Source organism: Rousettus aegyptiacus, unplaced genomic scaffold, assembly GCF_014176215.1.
Source record: "Rousettus aegyptiacus isolate mRouAeg1 unplaced genomic scaffold, mRouAeg1.p scaffold_m13_p_3, whole genome shotgun sequence".
Lineage (NCBI taxonomy): Eukaryota > Metazoa > Chordata > Mammalia > Chiroptera > Pteropodidae > Rousettus > Rousettus aegyptiacus.
Genome location: NW_023416306.1, coordinates 83,315,186 through 83,331,104, shown reverse-complemented (window position 1 = coordinate 83,331,104; position 15,919 = coordinate 83,315,186). Strand labels below are relative to the sequence as shown.

General features: G+C 36.3%; 1 protein-coding gene and 1 pseudogene across 10 annotated transcripts in view; one reads left to right on the top strand and one right to left on the bottom strand.

Moving 5' to 3' along the window:
- NEO1 (neogenin 1) overlaps positions 1-15,919 on the top strand; it is a 218,253-nt gene that overhangs the window by 44,680 nt on the left and 157,654 nt on the right. The gene's annotated exons all lie outside the window — the stretch shown is intronic.
- On the bottom strand, positions 2,370-2,488 carry LOC118601319 (annotated as a pseudogene).

Genomic DNA, 15,919 nt, shown 5'->3' with positions numbered 1-15,919 from the left:
TCTGGGACCCTGAGCTGTGGAGCCCCTAAATGAGGCTAGAGCCCTCTCTCATTCAAGGGAGCCTCTGCAAGCCTTGCTTTCCCTCCCCGTGATTCTTCACCACCCATGGGCTCAGATCTAGCCCCATTCGTGACTTTGCCTCTCCTACCACCTTCAGTGTGGCTCCTTCTTTATATTATCAGACGTACGTGTTATGATCAGCTATACTTCAGGTACGTATCCATGTTGACCGTTTTATAATTTAGTTGTAATTTCAATGTGGACCTGAGAGAAGGTGAACTGTGCTTTTACCTAGTCCGCTATCTTTATCCAATCAGTAACAACTTCATGATAGGTACGCATGTGTGGAGAAAAAATATAGCATCCATAGGGTTTGGTACTATCTGCAGTTTCAGGTATCCCCTGGAAGTCTTGGAAAATTTACTCAGTGGATAAAGGGGAACCACTATAATGCTTTGGGGCACAGCATATCAATTTACATCTATTTCATGAACTTTCGGGATGGGAAGTGCAGTTGAGTTTTGCATCAGGTTAGAACCAGAAATGGGATACTAAGAGGCTACCTCAATCTTTATTAAAAAATTTGTATTATTTAAGTAAATTTGCATGTAATTCTGTGGTTTGTAATCAAAAGCCACCTTTTCTAAGCCATGCAAATGTGTTATTTTCCAAACAGGGTTATAAACTCGAGGACAAAGACGTTATTTGTATTTCTTGCAAATGACCTTACTACTTTGTAAATGTTTATAATAGTGTCGAACTGAGAAAGTGCCAAAAAATCACCACCATCTATAGCAGTCATTTTCAGAGTTACTTAAGAGGTGAGAGAGAACAGTTATGGCTATGGTGATCTGCAAAAGTGTCATAGAAAAAGTAGAATTTGAGCTGTAACCTTTAACAGTGATTAAATTACCTAGTATTGTAGCACTTGACACTTTCAGAAGGCTTGAATGAGGCCATCTTACTTTTGCCATCATAGTAAAGATGGGTGAAGCTGTCCAAAAGTCCATTTCAAATATAAACAATTCAAAGAGGACTGAATGGACCCTGAACTAAAGACAAAAACTGAAAAACCAGCTCATGAAGTTCACCAGACTTGTGATTTACCAGCATTTATGGAGAGAATTTTATCGTAGAACAGACTTTTACATTTCTATGAGGTCAAAGTTGTGTCAGTATCATTTAAAGGCTTTAATCATGAAGTTAAAGACAATAACGATTTTGGAGAAGGGGGGTGGGGTGGGATAAGCAATAAGAAGGCAGTAAGTGTTATAGCTAAAAGGCCTGAGCCCTCTATTAGTCAGGCTCCATTGAGGAGACAGAAGCCATGCCAGTAACTTCTGCAGGGAAGTTTTAATTTGAAAAATTATTGTTCAGGTCAAAGGCACTAAACTACTAAGAGGAGTAAAAGAGAACTCCGATATGTATAGAAATAGATACATCCCTTTAGCACGCTTGTCTTAGCTGAGCCTGATACCAAGTCAGCTGACAGAGGAAGCACACAGTCTGAAGAATCTCGTTCCAATAGAAAGCAGGGCAATGAGGCTATATTTAAAGCTGAGAGGCAATAAATTAACTGGCACAAGCCTCAAAGGAGAAGGGGGTTTTACACAAATGTAAAGAAATGCTTTGGAAGTATCAGTAGAGTCACTTTCTGCTCTTTGGTTGTCAGGATAGAGAGAAAATAACTAGAATTGTCCATGGGGAGTCCTTTCAACTGCATTATGAGATAGTGGCTATTATCCCCATTTTAGAGGTGAGGAAACTGAGACTAGATAATTTACCCAAGGCCACGTAATTGGCAAATGATGTGTTTGGAAATGGTGTTTGAACTCAGGCAGCCTGACTCTTGAACTCATGCTCTTATCTACTACTCTTAATCCCTCCCTTCATAATTTTTAGTGACTGTATCAATATGCCATAATTTACTTAGCCATTTCCTAGTTATATATCTAGTTTATAGCCTTTAAAATTTGAACCTCAAAAGTTTTAAATTAAACAAACTGGTGCCTACTCTGTGCAGGAACCTTTTTAGATACTGTGGGCATTGGTTTGGTATTATTTGAGTTTGCCTTATGCATTACATTCCTGAAAAGTTGTATATATGAGTTGAAAATTTGTTTAAATAATATTTTTTCCCCAGTTGAGGTTTACTATTTTAAAGATGTAGTCCTCTGGAAAACAAATATTTTTCTCTTAATCAGAAAGTGCATAGTGAGCACAAAAGCAGAATATTCTTTCATATGACACCTGCAAGAAAAGTTATTTATTTTATTTTTAGACTTATTTTTTAGGCAAGGCAACCCTTGTTTGACCTCAGAGATTGCAACGACCTTGTCAGCTTACAATCCCTTATTTTTTATTTTTTACACCTACAGCACTTGGTTTTCCTAGGTGGTCTCCCATCCAAGTACTAACCAAGCCTGACCCTGCTTAGTTTCCGAGATCAGACAGGATCAGGCTGGTTTAGGGTAGCATGGCCATAGACAAGAAAAGTTCTCGAAATGAACAGTTAACGTGATTTGTGAGTACTCAATAAAAGTGCATAAAGTTTGAACTATTAGTTCAAATGGAGAAATTTTATGGGTAATTCTCAAATCTTTTGTTTGCCTTCAGAACATGCATTCATGCTTATATTGAAATAGGGTAAAATTACAGGGTTTATATAGAAAAATACCATTTGCTACATAGCTGTCTGACTACTTTCGTTCCCTGTATCAGTGGTAGTTACTGCTTTTTTATCTTTAGGATATAGAGAGTATCAATTTAATAGAGGAACCTAAGCACTAGACAAGTGTCAGTTACTGTAGTTGGGTTGAGGGAGATAATTAAGAGCTTTGTTTTAAAGCTCACCTGCTGGATTTCTAGATATCTGTTAAAAATAAGAGCAAAGAATGATTAACAAATAACTTAGAACCCTCTTTGCTAAATCATATCATTTATTTTTATGGTATTTTTGCTTGATCCATTTCAGGATTTCATGGGACCACCACATAAGGGGTGGTGGTATATGCTTTCATCAAGAGGCATATAATGTATGATTGGGTCTCTTTTTACTGTTGGCCACCAGGGTTCAGCAGACTGTGGCCCATGGGTCACATCTGGTCTGTGGCCTGTTTTCGTACATCCCATGAGCTAATGTTGGCTTTTACATTTTTAAGTGTTGTTAAAAATAAAAGTTAAGACTATGTGACAAACTGTATGTATCCTGCAAAGCCTAATATATTTACCCTCTGGCCCATTTAAAGAAAAAGCGTGTGGACTCGAGCCATTGATAATTAATGCTCAGAACTGTTAATTCATTAGGGTTGCAAAATGGTGATATTGTATCATTTCTTCATTATTAGTTGGAATACTTCTATAAACAGAAACTGTCTTCAGTAATTTTTTTTTTGCCATTAGTAACAGTTTGATTAGGAAAAATGCTTAATTCTTTTACTCTTACATGTCACTTTTCAAAATAATGAATTGATTCTGTTACATTCTCCAGAGTTGACGAATTAATTTTTTTTGAGATCATTATAAAGTAATGGGAGTCAACATTTTTGAGTGTTTCAATTTATTACATTACTAATGTAATTGATGCTTAACTGTTCTATATTTGGTCAGTAGGAACCTCTTGAGGTTTTTGGGGTGATGCTAGTAGTCATTGATAGTAATTGGAGATGTTGCAAATTCATCTGTTTCAATTGCAGACCTGGAATGAGCCATTTTTTTTTGAATTGAATTTATTGGGATTACATTGGTTAATAAGATTATATAAGTTTTAGTTGTACAATATTATAATACATCATCTATATATTGGTTTATGCACTCATCACCCAAAATTTAGTTTCTTCCATCACCATATATTTAACTTCCTTTACCCTCTTCAGCCTTCCCCTCTGGTAACCACCACACTGTTGTCTGTATCAGTGTGATTTTTTTTGTTTGTTTGTTTTGTTTGCTCATTTGTTGCTTTCTATTTTATATCCCACATATGAGTGAAATCATATGATACTTATCCTTTTCCATATGACTAATTTTGCTCAGCATGATACTCTCGAGATCTATCCATGTAGTTGCAAATGGCAATATTTCATCTTTTCTTATGGCTGGGTAATATTTCATTATATACATGTATCACATCTTTATCCAGTCATCATCGAAGGACATTTGGGTTGTTACCATGTCTTCGCTACCATGGATAATGCTGCAATGAGCATAGAGATACATATATCTTTACAGATAAATGTTTTCAAGTTTTTCAGGTAGATACCTAGAAGAGGGATTGCTGGGTCATATGGTAGCTCTTTCTTAATTTTTCAAGGAACCTCCACAGTTTCCATAGTGGTTGTACCAATTCACATTCCCACCAGCAGTGTTCCTTTTTCTCCTTGTCCTTTCTAATGCTTGTTATTTCTTGTCTTGTTGATAATATCCTTTCTAACGGGTGTGAAATGGTACTTCATTGTGGTTTTGATTTGCATTTCCATTATAGCTAGTGAAGTTGAGCATCTTTTCATATATCTATTGGCCATTTGTATATCTTCTGGAGAAAAATGTTCAGGTCTTCTGCTCATTTTCTAATTGGATTGTTTTTTGTTTTTGTTGTGGAGTTATATAAGTTCTTTATATATTTTGGAGAGTAGCCCCTTATCAGAGGTAAGAGAAAGAAATAAAAGGCATCCAAATTGGGAATGAAGAAGTCCAACTGTTGGTTGCCTTTCATCTTTGTTTTGTTGATTTCTTTTGCTATTTTTTAGTTTGATGTAGTCCTGTTCATTTATTTTTGCTTTTACTTTCCTTGCCTTTGGGGTCAAGTTCATAAAATCCTGAGACCAAGGTTCATAAGTTTAGTATTTGTGTTTTCTTCTAGGTATTTTATTGTTTCACATCTTATATTTAGGTCTTTGATCCATTTTGAGTTAATTTTTACATATAGTGTCAAATATTAGTCTAGTTTTACTCTTTTGCATGTGGCTTTTCAGTTTTTCCAGCACCATTTATTGAAGAGACTTTCTTTTCTCCATTGTATGGTTTTGACTCTTTTGTCAAAATTAGTTATGCATATACATTTGGGTTTATTTCTGGACTCTCAATTCTGTTTCATTGGTCTGTATCTCTCTCTCTTTTTTTTTTTTTTGCCAATACCCTACTGTTAAGATTATCATCACTTTGTTGTGTAATTTGATGTCAGGGAGGGAGTGTGATACCTCCAACTTTGTCCTCCCTGCCACCCCGCCCTCAAGACTGCTTTGGCTATTTGTGGTCTTTCGTGGTTCTATACAAATATGATACTTTTTTGCTCTCTTTCTTTGAAAAATGCCGCTGGGATTTTGATGGTGACTACATTAAATCTGTACATTGTTTTAGGTAATTTGGCCATTTTAACTGTGTTGATTTTTCTAACCCATGAATATTCCCAACCCATTTCTTTGTGCATTCTTAAGTTTCTTTTAACAGTGTCTTGTAGTTTTCAATGTATAGGTCCTTCACATCATTTGTTAAGTTTATTCCTAGGTATCTTATTCTTTCTGTGGCAATTGCAAATAGAATTATTTTTTTCATTTCTTTTCTGAAATTTCACTATTATTATTATATAGGCACACTATGGACTTTTGAACATTGATTTACTGCATTTGTTTCTTTTTTCCAGTAGTTTTTTGGTGGTGTCTTTAGGCTTTTGTATATAAAGAATCATGTCATTGGCAAAAAGTGACAGTTTGACTTCTTCATTCCCAATTTGGATGCCTTTTATTTCTTTCTCTTGCCTAATTGCTCTGGCTAGGACTTTAAGTACTATGTTGAATAACAGTGGTGAGAGTGGGCATCCTTCCCTTGTTTTTGATCTTAGAGGTAAAGCTTTCAGTTTTTTACTGTTGAGTTTATTAGCAGAGGGTTTATCATATATGGCCTTTATTATGTCGAGTTACTTTCCTTCTGTATCCATTTTATTGAGTGTTTTAATCATAAATGGATGTTGTATCTCTTCAAATACTTTTTCTGCATCTGTTGATATCATCATTTGATTTTCACCCTTTATTTTGATTGATTTGAGTATGTCGAATCATTCTTGCACCCCTGGAATGAACCCCACTTGAACATGATGTATTATCTTTTTAATGTATTGTGTTCGATTTGCTAGTATTTGTTTAGGAGTTTTGCATTTAGATTCATCAGAGATATTGGTCTGTCATTTTTTTTTTTTTAAATTATCCTTGCCAGGTTTTAGTATCAGGGTAAAGTGAGTTAGGAAGTATTGCCTCTTCTTTAATTTTTTGGAAGAGTTTGAGGATACATGTTAAATCTTTGAATGTTTGCTAGAATTCACGAGTTTAGCTATCTGGTCCTGGACTTTCAATTTTTGGGAGGTTTTCGATGACTGTTTTAAATAAGTTACTGTTTATCAGTCTTTTAAGATTTTGTAATTCTTCATGATTCACTTTGGAAGGTTATATATTTCTAATAACTTGTCTGTTTCTTCTAGGTTATTAAATTTGGTGTCGTATAGTATTTCATAGAATTCTTGTATAGTACTTTGTATTTCTCTGGTATCCTTTGTAACTTCTCTTACATTTCTGATTTTGAGTCTTTTTTCTTGAGTGTAGCCAGAAGTTTGTCAGTTTTATTAATCATTTCAAAGAACCAGCTCGTTGTTGCATTATTTTTTATTGTCTTTTTGTTCTCTGTTCCATTTAATTTTCTAATTTTTATTATTTCCTTCCTTCTGCCAACTTTGAGCTTCATTTGTTCATTTTCTAATTCTTTAAGGTGAAATATTAGGTTGTTTATTTGAGGTCATTCTTGTTTCTTGAGGTAGGCCTGTGATGCTATAAACCTGCCTCTTATTACCACTTAATGTTGCATCACAAAATTTTTGATCTGTCGTATTGTCATTCTCATTTGTCCCTGTGTATCTTTTGATCCCTTTTATTTTTTCTTTGATCCTGTCATTGTTCAGTAGCATGTTGTTTAATCTCCACTTATTTTTGGTTTTTCCAGCTTTCTTTTTGCAATTGATTTTCAATTTCAAACCATTGTAGTTAGAGAATATGCTTGGTATGATTTCAGTCTTCTTAAATTTGTTGAGGTTAGTTTTGTGTCCCAACATATGGTCTATTCTTGAGAATGTTCCATGTGTGCTAGAGAAGAACGTATATTCTGGTGGTCTGGGATGAAAAACTCTGAATATCGATTATGTCCATTTGGTTTAATATGTCATTTAAGGCTGATATTTTCTTATTGATTTTCTGTTTGGTTCATATATATCTGTCAGTGAAGGTATTTAGGTCTAATCTAGCTATCGCTTTTAGTGGGGGTAGTTAGGTCCCCTACTATAATTGCATTTTCATGAGTTTCTCCCTTTATTCTGTCAGTAGTTGCTAAATATATTTTGGTGCTTCCAGGTTGGGTGCATATAAATTGAAAAGTGTTATGTCTTCTTGATGTATTATTCCCTTTACCATTATGTCCATCTTTGTCTCTTGTTACTTTTTTATTTTGAAATTTGTTTTGTCAGATATAAGTATGGCTGTTAGCATCCACTTTTCTCTGGATACCATTTGCTTGGAGGCCTTCTATTTGGGGGCCTCTTAATTGGTGCATTAAGTCCCTTTACATTTAGGGTGATTGTTGATATATGAGGATTTCCTATTGCTATTTTATCTTTTGTTTTCTGGTACTCTGTATCTTCATTTTTCTTTTCCTTTGTGTTTTTCTTTGTTGTTTTAGTTTGGTAGTATACTATGATTTTTTTATCCTCTGTTTCAATTCTAGGGTGTTTTTTTTTTGTGTGTGTGTGATTATCATTAGGTTTATGCAAAAGAAAGTTTCATATATACAGTAGCTGTTTTTCTTCCGATTGGATCTTATCTCCATTCACCTGTGGTCGTGCAGTCCGTTATCACTCTCCTTTTATGCTTTTGTTGTCTCAAATTATCCCTTTTTATGTTGTGAGTTCATTTCCTAATTGCTGTTGCTATTATCTTCTTTGTGTTTATTTTTCAATTATAGTTGACATTCAACGTTTTGTATTAGTTTCAAGTCTTCTTTTTTAAAAAATGTTTTTACCTCCTTTAACTTATATTTAAGCATTTGATATTGTATTCTGAACAAGGGTTGCAATTTCCTGCTTCTGTCTGTTAGTTATCTTGTTTATAGTTTTGTGTCTTTTTGTCTTATTTCAAGTATGAGAACACCCTACAATATTTCCTGTAATGCACCTTTTCTGGTGGTGAATTCCCTCAGCTTTTGTATGTCTGGAAAAGCCTTTATTTCTCCTTCATACCCAAAGGATAACTTTACTGCATATGTTATTCTTGGTTGGTGATTTCACTCCTTCAATAATTTGAATATTTGATTCCAGTCTTTCCCAGCTTGTAGGGTTTCTGCTTAAAAATCCAATGATAATCTAATGGAATTTCCCTGGCTGCTATGAGAATTTTTTCTTTGTTGTTTATTTTTAACAGTTTTAATATAATGTGCCTAGAGAAGGCCTTTTTGGATTGAGATAATTTGGTGTTCTGCTAGCTTCTTGTATCCAAGGATACAGTTCTTTCCAAAGGTTTGGGAATTTTTCATCAGGTATTTGTTTCAATAGGCTCTCTGTTCTTTTGTTCTTCACCTTCTGATGTACCCATTATTCTTATATTGTTCTTTCCTACTGAAGTCACATAGTTCTCATAGAGCTCTTTCATTTTTCTTACTCTTGATTCTTCTTCCACCTGAGTCGTTTCTAGATTTCTTTTTTCCTCTGCTTTATTGAAATATAATAGACAATTGATTGCTCGTATTTACATTGTAGACTTCCATGAGTTTTTAAAATGAGTTGGCATACAATAATATATTAGTTTCAGTTGTACAGCATAGTGATTAGAGATCTATGTAACTCACAAAGTGATCACTAAATCTAGTACCCTTCTTTCCCCTTACATATTTATTGCAACATTGCTAACTCTTTTCCTTATGCTACACTTTATATCTCCATGTCTATTTTGTAACTGTCCATTTGTATACTTAATCCCATTGTCTTTTTTCCATTTTCCCCACCCCTTTCCCATCTAGTAGCCCTCAAACTACTCTTAGTATCTATGAGTTTATTTCTGATTTGTTGTTATTTTGTTCTTTAGATTCCATGTGTACATGAAATCATGTGATATTTTTCTCTGACTTAATTCATTCAGTGCAATACCGTCTAGGTCCATCAAGGCAATGTCTTTTTCCATCCCCTTCCTTTTAGTCTGTCATGTGTCTTTTAATCTGAAGTGAGTCTCTTGTAGGCAGCATATGTAGGAGTCTTGTTTTCTTATCCATTCAGCCACTCTATATTTTGGTTGGAGCACTTAATTTTTTTCCATTTGAGGCTCTCGGTGATAGGAATGTAGTTACCATTCTTTATTCACGTTTTTGATACATGTTTTTTCTTCTTAAAGAAGTCCCTCCAACATTTCCTGTAATACTGGCTTGGTGTTTTTTTGGACTCCTGGGGTTTTATATCTATTTCCTTCCCCAGGTTAGGGAAGTTTTCCATCATTATTTCTTCAAATAGCTCTTCAGCTTCTCGTTTCCCTTCAGGTACCCCTATGACACGGATAGTTTTACATTTAATAGTGTCCCATAGGCTCCTATGGGACACTATTAAATTATTCTTATAGTTTTGGCTTTTTTTTCTCTCTTGCCATTCTGATTGAGTGTCCCTGGCTTTCCCATCCTCTGTATCAGCGGTTCAATCTTTATCCACTCTGTTGATTCCCTCTAATATACTCTTCATCTCACATAATGTGTTCACATTTCTGACTGGTTCTTTTTTATAATTTCCATTTCCATTTTTATTAATTTTTTTTTATCTCTTTGTTAAAGTTCTTACTGAGTTCATCTATAGTTCCCCTAAGTTCAGTGAGCATCTTTATAACCAGTGTTTTGAACTCTGAATATGTTAGCTTGCCTGACTCCATTATTCCTGGATCTCTGTTCTTTTTTCTCATATGGTTTCTACTTCTTTGTCTTCCCATTTGGCTTCCTTTCTGAGTCTGTTTCTATGTACTAATCAGAGCTCCTAAGTCTCCCTGTCTTATTAGTGCGGCTTTGTGTGGTAGGTGTCCAGTGTCATAGTCCAGAGAGGGTTCAGCTGCAAGCCAAGTTTATCCCCAGTCTGCCCCCCTCCAGGGCCACCCGTTAAGATTCAGCAAGCAATCACAGATGCTATGCTTATATTTGCCTCAAGAGGCCACTCCAGAAACTGAGGTCATCTGCTATCACTGTGAATCTTGGAGTTGGCAACACGTTTCCCTGAGGACACACCTGGATATGGCGTGGATGGGGCCATGAGTTGGGAGAGACAGAGTTTCAGGGAATCCTCCAGGTGAAGCTCCCTCTAATACAGTTTGATGATGTCTCAGCTGTGTCAGCACTGTGTCCACACACTGGGAGGAGGGAGGGCTCAACAGGAACAGTGGATTCCCCAGCACTTCTGCTTTGGAGAGAGCCTCGTCTCTGGCCCTTGCTTTGACAACTCAGTGTCCCCCTGTAAGTCCTTGGTGCCGCATGAGCAGCTGACCTGGTGCTGGTGCTCAGGGTGAGCAGGTCTCTCACAGCTAAAGTCCACTTGCATACACGGCCCCTTTAAGAGGCATCCGCAGCTGCCATTTGTAGCTGCCACAGCCTCTGTCCCACTTAGCTGCTTGGGACTAGGCAGCGTTGCATCCCCCAGTGCCCATCCTCTTCTTCTGTTGCAGGATGATTTCTTCTCTTCCTAGTCGTAGGGCTACTGTTTAGATCCCAGGTGACTTTGCTTGCTGTTTGCTCCATGTTTCTGTCAACTTTAATTTGGTGGCAAGAGGGATGTACAAAGCCTCTGTCATCTATGCCATTTCCCCCTCCTCCTTCTTGATTTCTACTTTGTCATTAATTCTTTCCTCCATCTGGTTTGCTCTATTTCCTAAGCTTGCTAGTTCATTATTCATCTCTTCTGTTGAGTTCTTCAGCTCCAGAATTTCTGTTTGGTTCTTTTTTAGTTTTGTTCTCTTTGGTGATGAACTCTTTTTGTTCATTGATTTTATTTCTGAATTTGTTGATTTGCCTTTTTTGAGTTTTCTTGTATTTCGAGTACTTTCAGAACCGCAATATTGAATTCTCTGTTATTTAAATCACATATGGCCATGTCTTTAAGTTTATTTTCTGGAGATTTTTCTTTCTTTCTTTTTTTTTCTTTTCTGTATTCCCTTGTTATCTTGGTTATTCAGTGTGCTTGCTGTATTATTTCTCTGCCTGGGCATGTAAACGAACACTGCTTTTTAAAAGAATTTTAGTTGATAGGCACAGTTTTTCTCTTGTTTTCCAATATGTGGCATCGAAGTGCAAGTTTTTTATTTTCTCTGGCCTGTGCTGCTGATGCTTCCCATATCTCTGTGGGGTGGTGTGGCCTTGGCTCTGGAAACACTCAGTATTCCTCAGGAGGTGGGCATCCCCTTTTTGTTTTGGGTTCCTTGGTCTCAACACCTCTCCCTAGATTGGAAGGGACAGGCTGTGAGTCTTCTCTGTGTTCCTGGCACCACCTTCCTGTAACCAGAAGCCAGGGCAAGGGTGCTCTGAGTTGATGCATGGGCTGTGCCTGCGATGAGTGGGGAATGGGTGGAAGGGAGGGAGTTTGTGCGTCTGCGGTTCTGCTCTTCCTCTTCTTAGTTTAGCCACCATGAGTACAGACCCAGCCTTTTTGTCAACAGTGGAGAGAGGATTTTGCTGCTCAGAGGGTCATGGTGGCACGGGGTGGGGGGCAGTTAGGGGATGGGATGGGGGCTGATTCCTTGTCTATGGAATCATTTGTTAGATGTTGGCAGAGTTGGGAGTGCTGCCATTTTTTTTGCTGTTTCTCTACCGCTGACCCTGGGCCCAACCTTAGTGTGTGCCAGCCACCAAGATCTGATTGCTCTCTCTGCCCAGTGGGGGCTGCACCCCAGCCCTTCACTCCTATCACCTCTGCCGGGGCCATGGTGAGCAAAGGGGTACCCTCAGTTCTGTCACTGTCCATCTCCCTCCCTGTCTCTACTGTTTGCTCAGATAATGCCCCACTTCAGATGTTTCCGCCTGATCTATCAGACGTGTTTGTGTACTGAGCAGGGAATCTTCTGTCGAATTATAGCTGTCCAACTTGTAACTTCAAGGGGAGAGACGTGGAGCAATGCTGCTTATGTCACTCAAGCTAGTTTTTTGTTTGTTTTTTTGGAAGGTTCTTTTGTGTGGAAATGGTATGGAAAGTACTCATTGCTACTGGGTTGATCATTTTGCCTTTTCAGTAAAGTTAGCTAGGAAATACATATTTTTTAAATAAATAAAAAACACAAACTCATATTGGTGCTTACAATTAAGATTGAGAAATACATGGTTTTTATTTAATCTGATTGGTTTTATGTTTATATTACTTTTTCTTCCATACTGAGAATTCTATTCTGCATGATGTCAGTGAAATGACTCATTTGCTTTATCCCACAATACACAATCTCAGAATAATAGTACCAATAGTAACTGCAACAAAATGGTTATTAAAACAGTTTAAAATTTATGCAATTTTTTTTTTTTGGTCTTTAGGGCATATTCTATTATGTATAGTGTGGTTATTGTGTTCTTAGATTCTTTTAGACTAGTTCTTTGTGTGATTATAATGACAGCTGGAGATTTAGGTTTGTTTCATTTCTGTTTTCAGTTTTTAGGGATTTTTAAATTTTAATTCTTTTTTAAAGTATGTAAAATATTAACATGGTCCCAAAGTCAAATCTATGAACAGGTTCTATTCAGAGTCATTTAGCTTGAATCACTGTCTCTTTTAACCATATTTCCTTTCCTTGTATGGCTTAAAATTTTGTGTGCGTGTGATATATGAATATCCCACCTTTCTTAGATAAAAATACACACTTTTCTCAAACTTGCTTTTTCCCTTAATTTATTCTAGAGATCAGTTCTTGGCAGACTGAAGTTCTGTAGTCCTGCTGATAATTGTATAGCACCCGTTGTGTCAGTGCGCTGTAGTTTGTTCATTGTGTCCCTTAACGATGGCCATCAGGGTTACTTCCAGGTTGTTACTACAAGCAGCACTGCAGTGAATAGTCTTGTTTGTACCTCTTTTCATATTTTGGCCACTGTATCTCTGGGATAGATTCATGACAGATTGCTAAATCAAAGGACAAATGTCGCAAACTTTCCTCTACTGTGGGTACCATTTTGCATTTCCATCAGCCTGTTTCATACTCTGTGTTTTGTCTACAGAGTATGTTAAATTTTTTCCGGCCAATATAAGTGAGAAATTGTATCTCTTTGCAGTTTTAATTTGAATTTCTCTTATTATGAATGAAGTTGAACACCTTTTAAAACGATTAAGGACCATTTTCATTTCATTTTAGTAACTAAATTCTACGTCCATGTGAAAATGGTATGCAGTTATAGTATAGAAATGGCTTATTTTACTGCCACAAATGTATATACGGCTGCTTGGTTATAATATATATGGCTTTATTGTGATTATTTTGGGGCACGTGTCTTATCCTTTTGATGCTATTAACATCTTTCTTGGATTTTAGAGGTCTCCTTTCTCTTCTCTCCTGAAGATTATTTCACATCAGAAGTGTGTTACCAAGAGATTAATAGCTCAGTGAATGAAATATGAATTTGTGACTTAATGTGACAGTTTACTAATACAGGGTTGAGTTAGCAAACTTTTAAATTCAGTTTGTTTCTATCAGTAAAAATGCAGTTAAACAGAAGAATTCTAGAACATGGTCAGCAGACCTTGTGAAACTTTGACATGTTCTTTTGGAAACATCTGTTTGTTTTGCAATGAGAGCTTGTGCATGCACAGCATTCTTTGTAGAACATATCTTTGATATTATAAAATTCATTATTAAGGATTTTTAGTCTTGTGTTCTCTTTTGCATATATTTGTTAGGATTATCCTGTGAGATTTCATAAATATTGCTTCTGTTATTAAAGCAGCTGACAGCAAAATCTTTCAATAAATTATTCATGTGCTGTTTGTGTTCAAGAATTAATGCATCTTGGATTTTTTTTTTTTAGCTGAACTTGGTAGCAATTTGTAAACATATGGTGGTATACTTGAATAAAATCTGTAATGCTTGTTTTCCATGAGAAAAGTACTCAATCAGTGATATTTAGAACAATATCAGTTCTCTAGAACGTAGCTGATTACTGAAGAATAATGTAAAAAGATCTTTCAGAAATGTGAAATATTTCCTCTTATAAAAATTGCTACTCTTTCAAGATGTGGGCCACTGAATTTTATCTCTGTTTCTCTCATTCACTATTACATGTGTACTTTTTACTTTCATTCATTGAAAATTTAAGGTTTTGTTTTACAGCCTTCCTCTCCATTTCAAGTCTATCATTGTTTTGGATAATTTGTGTGTCTACTTCGCTCACCTGCTAATATCTTCAGTTTTTTAACTTTGTCATCTCCAGTGACTTCTCTTTCATGCCACTTCAAGCACCAGTGGAATTCCATAACTGCACCCTACCCCTTGGCATCACTCCAGTCTCACAGTCTCACCACAATCTGCTGTCCTTCCAGATTTCTCACATACAGACACCATTTTTACCCATCTCAGTTTACTCCTGTTTCTTTCTTTCCCTGTCTTAGATTCCATTGACAATCATTTGCTAATTACTTTACTCCTCTAATTTTATTGTCACTTTCTACTCATCTGCCTAGGAAAATTCAGCTTTAAATATTTACTTTCTCTTCCCTTTAAACCCTACATAATCCAGTTCTCACATTTGAACTTCCTTAAATACAGTTGCCAAATTTAACCCTCAGTGCAGCCACATAATCTGGTTCTCACATTTGAACTTCTTTAAATACAGTTACCAAACTTAACTCTCAGTGCAGCCCAGTAATCCTATTTTTCCTTTTTAATGTTCTTTTCCATACTCAGTGGAGTATTTCAGATGTTTACTACAACCTGCAAACTTCTGACCCTTCCCTACACTCTAGCCTATCTGCACCATCAACATTTGTACTCACTTCATACTTTAGAGATTACACGAGCAATTTACAATGACTCCCAAAAATACCACCAAGTTTACCTATATTTTTATTTATTTCTTGTTGCAACAAAAGAAGTGTTCTTCCTCTGATCTAAAATTAATTCTCCTACCTTTTTTAAAACAGATATTTAATGCTTGAAATTTCTATCTAAGCATCACTTTAGTTACGTTGAACAAATTTGACAGGCTGTATTTTCGTTAAGTTTAAAATATATTGTAATTCCTTATGTGATTTCTTGTTTTATCTGTGGGTTCTTTAGAAGTATGTTGCTTAATTTCCAACTATTTTAGGACTTTACAAATATCTGTTATTGATTTCTAATTTAATTTCACTGTGGTTAGAAAACATACTTTGTACAATTTTAGCCCCTTCATGTGCACATGAGTACTCATCCAAAGATTCAAGGGGACTCCTCCGCATAGTTCTTTTGTGTATACATGTCCGTGACTGTCTGTCTCTCTCAGCTCTCTCCTCTTTTGTACTATGCCCAGAAAATTTTAGTCACTTTGGTCTCCCCAACTCTGCTTCTCAGTTGTGTCACATTTCAGAGCTCTCTTTGCTTCCATCTGCCTCATGCTGAGGCCTGGAAAGACGGGATACTTACAGGCTATAATATGGGGTAATTTTAGGGCTCACTTGTTTGTTTCTTTTCTCTCAGGGGTCGCAGTCATAATCTGCCTCTTGTCCAGTGAAAAACTTTGTTTCATTGATTTTGTCCAGTTTTCTAGTTGTCTAAAGCAGGAGGGTAAGCCTAGTCCCTGTTACTTCATCATGGCCAGAAGCCTGCATCCCAATTTTACCCTCTTCTTGCTTGAATATTCTCTTTCACCCTCTCTACTGGTTCTTTCCATCTTTCAACATGTTCAAGTCTCTTCTGTTACAAAGACT